The sequence below is a fragment of the Pinus tabuliformis genome, chromosome 4_2 (assembly GCF_031772625.1).
Source record: "Pinus tabuliformis cultivar Carrire ecotype Pingquan chromosome 4_2, CPIR1, whole genome shotgun sequence".
NCBI classification, from domain to species: Eukaryota; Viridiplantae; Streptophyta; class Pinopsida; order Pinales; family Pinaceae; genus Pinus; species Pinus tabuliformis.
This window is the reverse complement of record NC_142304.1, coordinates 1,130,335,827-1,130,342,715: the sequence shown is the minus strand read 5'-3', so window position 1 is coordinate 1,130,342,715 and position 6,889 is coordinate 1,130,335,827.

Below are 6,889 nucleotides of genomic sequence, written 5' to 3'. Positions count from 1 at the left end.
TTTATAAACTAACTTTAAGGATGTCCATTTTTTCGTGTGCATACATTCAAATCTGTTTTGATATTTTTTTCCACAATTAGTGGTTTTTTCCCATTCTGATCTTTAGTTGCAATATGCATCATATTTAATTACTAAAGGAATTATTGAACAATCACTATAACAATACACATTCTTCTCAAGTTATTCAGAATGAGCAGAGATAATAAATTATTGTTTCAATTCAAAAGGGAAGCCTATTTTCATATTTATTTCTAGTAAATTTTATATTTCCTGAACATGAATAAATAGATTTTATTTAGGTTGATTGCACATTCCGATTTAGAATAAATAATGAGATGATTTTGAACAAAGTCAAAATTTTGATAAATCCAAGGAAGGATTTGAAGATTCATGAGGTAAAATCTACAGACAATTTCCTTCCAGGTACACATTTACAAGTTCGTTCTCATCTATTATTAGTTTCTCTTTTCCTTAGTTTATTTTTTATTTTTGTTTTGTTTTATTTATAGGTTTTCATTTGTTTTCAAAACTTGAAGTAAGCAGCAAACCCATTTCAAATTTGCAACAGGTTCAGGGAAATTTTATTTGTGATTCATTAGAATTTGAGCATTTTTTTTATTTTTCTTTCATTCATCATTTCAATTTGATTTTCATATCGCTGATACTATGGTGAATACATATTCACAATACTACCATCCCGCTCATCTTCGTCAATAATTTCATTCCGATATCACATCATCCACTTCACAACCATTTGTAGTGAAATATTTCATCAGAAGTAGCTTTTAGCATTTTTGATAACAAATTGTTCATAAAATATCTCCGATGTATTACCTCGTTCATATATCATATCGAATTTCGCATATCGAAGGTTTGCAGTTGAGTATACTTCCATTATCGTGAATCACCGATCTCCAATAATCGACTTTACCAATATTGCGATGACCACATAATTCCAGACCCGATATGAAATTCAAAACAAGTTCATAAAATATCGCATCCATTCAATTGCAATAAAAGTAGAGGCATAATTTTAAAGGGTCAATGTCTCGGATCCAATATGTTATTAAATTCTCATAATAAAATTATTGGTTCCACTCTTCATCTCATATCGGCGTATTGAGAATTGTTACATCATGTGCTTAAGATTGTCGATTGCCGATTGTCGATCGTCGATTAGCCACGTCATTATCGTATATCGGCATCGCAAGAATCATATTGTGATACATCGAGTACCATTAGTTCACCAATTGTCGATATCACAATTGCTTCATCGCATTTTTATTAATGCTCACATCACATCTCCGAATCTTCGATGTGCGATGTGCGATGCGGGAAGCACAATGTAAATATTCACGATCTCCAATATAATATTTCTTTAATGATGTGATCACTTCATTTCATTGCACATATTCTCATCGCATGTTTTCATCGACAATTTACTATTGCAACCTCCGATGTGATAAACTCCAGCGCATGCCTCTACATGCAATGTAAATCTTCCAATAAGGTGTTGTGTTAGTTTAAATGAATATTGGGCAACCACTATGGTAAGAAAGCAATTGATGACAAATTTGCAGCGTATTCAAATCATTTCAATTTTTTATACATTCTAGTTTTAAATATATAATTCCATAATTTAATAAGAAATCCCAGACCTTTCTATCTTCATATTTAAAGTTCATTATCTTGGATTTGGTCTTAATTCTGGACAATTTATAAAATCATAAGTTTATATGAAACTTATAATATTTTTAGAAACAGTGATTACTGCAAATTCTCATTCTCATTTCTGATGCATTTATTTTCTCTTGAACACTAAGCATTCCATTTTTACATTTTATTGCTTTCTTTAGTTTAAATAAAATACATAATGATTTTGGGTTATAGGATTTTGATTAGTTTGTCTTTTTCATGTTTTAATGTTAACTAAAAGAAGAAGTTAGCTATTATTTGAGAAATGGATGCCTCTCAAGTAAGATCAAATGCAATAATCCAATGGTAAGATCCATGTACCCACTTTCATTAATTTCCGTTTCATTACTTTAGTTTTGTTTTTAAAGTATGCTGATATAAAAAAATATGTTTCGTAGTTCTCCATTTGAATCTTTCAATCCTCTGCTGAATTATATTTTCGAAGGCCTATACTCTTCTCCTGGCTTTATTTCAATAAGCAGCGATAATCTTCGTCGAAACAACTACACCAATAATTTTCTGAACCTTTAGTTTGTTTCTTTAAGCATTCCTTTTATTATAAAATGATTAAGATGATGCTTTGAAACAAGAAGATTGGCATCAGACATAAATTTTTCATTGTGGCTGAATTTTATCGTCACTGCTATCCAAAAAGCCTAAAAACCCTGCAAGGTATAATTTTTTTTAATCTTGACATAAGAATGAATGATTACATGATTATTTTATTTTACTTCATGTTGTTGAGATATTCATATAACCATTCTTGTTAGAGTTTGTATTTTAAAACTTGGATTTTCCTTTCACTTTTCAAATTTCTTTATTTTATTTTTGTTTGTTGATTTCTTTTTCACTTTGGCTTAAAAATTCTTTTCCTTTGGTTTTCAATTTTGATTTTGGTGACTTCACCATGATTTATATGGAAGGCCTTCTTGTTACCTAACTATCGTCGGCATACATAGGGAAAAATTGTTAATAGTCACCTATTAGCTTTTTCTTAAATCTCTTAGTAATGTTTGATTTTTTTATTATAAAGGTAGACATCCTTAAAGAAGAGATTACCAATCAAAGAGAAGTTGAAAAAGTATCATGAAATATGAAAAATTCTTTTTCATCAAAATTGTAATCATTTTGAGATTTCAATATTTTATTAAGATCTTTCAAAGTTCTATTATCAGTCAAGAAAAGTTATTTTTAACCAAGTAAAGACACTTTACAGCAAAGCACCTTTAACTCTGAAATTGTCATTCTTAACTCTTAAGGAGTCAATGGTTCTCCCGTCCCAAAGAGTCTTATTTTTCTAGAGTATAATCCAGAAATATATTTAAAATTAAAAGATAAGAGTTCTCATCATGAGTTTGCTTACCATAATCATAGGGGAAAAATAGGTTGACATTACCAACACTGCTAAACAAACCAAGGTATTGGCTTATGATTGCAAACAATTATAAGACAATTGGGTCTCATCATAAGTCAGCTTGTTCACTCCAATAATAACAAATGAATGGCATTGTCAACTATCTGACTACCAAACCAGGACAATGGTTTTTAAGAATAATGAAAAAATAAAAAATTCAAAGAAAATAAACATATATAAATGGATTTATCTCTAGATCAATAATTCTTAAATAGATGAGATTCTGAATAATTTATGATTAAAAGGAAACCCTGTCGAGACTATAGATGTTTGCTGGCAAGAGTGGCTCTACCTGTGACAAATGAGTATATTTTAAAAGCTAGGCTATAAAGTGACCCTTGATTTACCTCTACAACTAATTAAGGACTGATATAGAGTTTTGAAATATTTTATTTTATGAGAAATTTTGAGATAAATTACAATTAGAGGATTTTTATTTTTATTCAGACTTATGAACCGAGTCAAGCATTTCAAACATAATTCTCTCCTCTTTAATTATTTTTACTCTAATTTTAGGAAAATCTCATTCATATCAAACAGAGATAACTGGTTCTTCTGCCGTGTGTCGCCATTGTTGTCGTAAAACAACAACCCCCCCCCCCATTATTGATTTGTTCACTTCAAATAATGGGGACCTTTTTAGGATTTTTATTTAGTTGATTATCCTATGATTTTGTTAATTTTTCATTTTCTTTGGATTCTTATTTTGATTTCTTTGTTAGAATCGATTTTTTATAAGCTTCCCATTGACATTTGTTTCACCTCATTTGGTCAACTGGTTTGAAAATAGTACTCCTTTGAAATCTCATCATTTATCTAGCCTAGGTTAAAAATGCATAAAATGTACAATATTGCATTTTGTAAATAAATTAGTTCAATAATGCATTTATTTTAAATATTAACCCCTAGTGAGTTTTTACTAACATTTTTCATTTTTACTTATACAACCAAATCATTAAGCAGCGAGATTTTAGAAATTTACTCCAATTTCCAAATTGATTACTAATCTCGAAAACCCAAAATTTCTAAGTGTCTGTAGTTTATTTTATTTTTATTAAAGTGACTGTAGTTTAAAAACTAAAATTCATAAAAATAAAACCAAAATGAAAATTGATGTTTAATATTAACTTTTAAATTAATTAAAACAAAATCAATTTTCTTAGTTTTATTTTCTTCATTTTCATTTGTCAAAGCCTCTTCTCAATGCAGATCCATTCGTCAATAATATCCTTGGCTAATTAAACTATCCCGGGAATCAATAGAAATCTTATATTTTATTTTCAATTATTTAATTAATTACATTTGATTGGATTTGTTTTAATGTCAGAAATGATATTTTGATTTTGTTGTTGCATCTTAATTTATTTTGATTTCCTTTTGTAGGAAAACAATAGAAGAGATATGGAGAAAATGATCTCAATCAATGAAAATACTCCAGCAACTAAAGATTAGAATTTTTGAACAAATAAAATTGAATTGGACATATTTTTCTTCAACAAACTTTCCTCTCAAAAATACCTTTGAAAATATTATAAATAATAGATTGCAGAATGTAATAAGGGGCTGCTCTCCTTTGCAATTTTAGACTTCTAAAAGCACTTCTGTAATAGTAATTTAGAGTTGTAGGAGGGAGGAGAGAAAATATCAGATCTAGGGATTATTGAGGATTTTTCCTTTGTATCTTGAATTATGCATGATGGACAAAGTTTACACTATTGTGGCTTTAGCTTCGAAATGAGAAGTTCAAGAAATGTAAAGGACAATTGGAGACCAAGGTCAGAGAAATGGATGCAATAAATTGGTATTTCTAATACAACTATTTCAAATATCAGTTTCATTTTTATGGTAACAGGAATGTGTCATTTTATTCATGTTTGTGCACTCTTGTCAATATGGGTAATTTGTCTTAATGTTGTTATTATGTATCTCCAATCTTATGGATTAAATTTTGATTTCTGAGTAACTATTTACTCAGAAATTTTCCTTATAAAAATGATTTATTGGATGGTAATGTGTTGTGAACTATTTCCACATATTATTGTTTAATTATTGGATTTACTGATTTGATAATCAATATCATTTTTGTGAACTATTTCCTAAGTGTTGTTGGTTTATTATTTCAGTCAATAGGTCTCAATAGGATTTGTTTTGGTAACTATAATGTGTGTTAATTGAACTACTTCATTAACTTGATATTCATTATAAGCAAGACACATTTAAAATCCCAATACTTTAAATATCTTGTTCTTGATTGGGTTAGATCTATATATGCCTAATTAAGATATGATTAAGATTAGTTTATTTTTCTTGAATTATAGAATAAATTTGCATTTAGAGTAATTTCTACATTATTTTAAATCCTCTTCTCAAAGAGGCAAAATTTTATTTGTGGCTTGGCTGAACCCAAATCAGCTTAAGGGTCATTCTCTTGCCTGATCAGCAAGAAGAAGTGATCTGATATTGTTGTCTATTGGTAGTTAAAGATATATAATAAACCAATAGTGATAGGGAGAAGGTAATTGGACCTAGTTAAACCAGTCGGAGCCACCACACCAAATGGAAAAGGAGCTGCTTTAAGGTCCGGACTGGGTGGTTATCCCCCATTGTTGTTGCAACAGTTTTCGAGTCATCAACACCATTATAATATGAGTGTTGGTAACCGTTTTCAAAATATGGTTGCCCATTACTTGCAAAGATTTGTTGTTTAAGTCCTCGGTAAGCTTGCTGGAATTGCAGTTGTTGATATTTTACTAGCCATAGTTGTTGGACCATTTTCTATTGTCCAATACTGGATGTTTGACCAAGATGTGGGGTGATAGTACCTGTTTAAGCCTGAGTGGTTTCAGTTAACGAGGCATTAATCTAAGGTTGAGCCGTGGAAACAAGAGGCTATTGTATTACGACCTAAGAGACTTGAGGTTGACATACAATAGGCAGTGTTTGTACTTTCGACACAGTCATAATAGTAGGTGTAGTGAGAATGTTCGATACAGGTTGATTTGGTTGCATTGAATATATAACTCTTGGTTCTTGAGGCAGTATTGGTACGCAACCACTGGATGTAATTCCAGTTTGACATGAATTTTGTTGTGAACTCTCATATGGTTGTTCTCCCAGAGGGAACAATGAAAAAGCATACTGCCCCCCATATGGTGGCAATCCAGTGTTCAAAGGATAAATTGGTCTTTGGATACTGGACTACCCAAATTGATACTGATGTGAGGATCAATTTGCTGAGTTTCAACATAAGAAATTCTAGATAAGATTCTGGATGAACAAATAGGAACAGACCATGCTATCGAAACAGTCCCTGGGTGCACTGCATCTAGCGATTGATAACTAGTTGGGACAGATGGTATACCAGCAAACATTGTCGGAGTAGTAGCAAGAGGCTCCACTGTTTCTGTATCAGATGACACAGTCCTAGATGTTGATGGTTGTTCAGACATATTTAGTCTATCCAAAATATTTCCTAGCAGTTCGATAGGAACTTGCGATGAAGGGTGATTAAAAGAACTAACTTCTGTAGCAGAAAGATATAGGTGGATCCCAGTTCCAACATGAAATGGGGTACTGGATGGAAGATCCTCTACAATCCCTTCTATAGCAATCAATCCAAGTGGAAGAGGTAGATTGTCAGGTCCATAAAATATTTGTAGAGTTGAAGAAGGTATAGCTTCTGCAGTAATAGACACTAGAGGGGTGACACCTTTTGAATTCTAGAACTCAACTTCTAGATGTTCAAGTAAGTGAACTTCAGTTTCTAGATCAGCCCTAAAT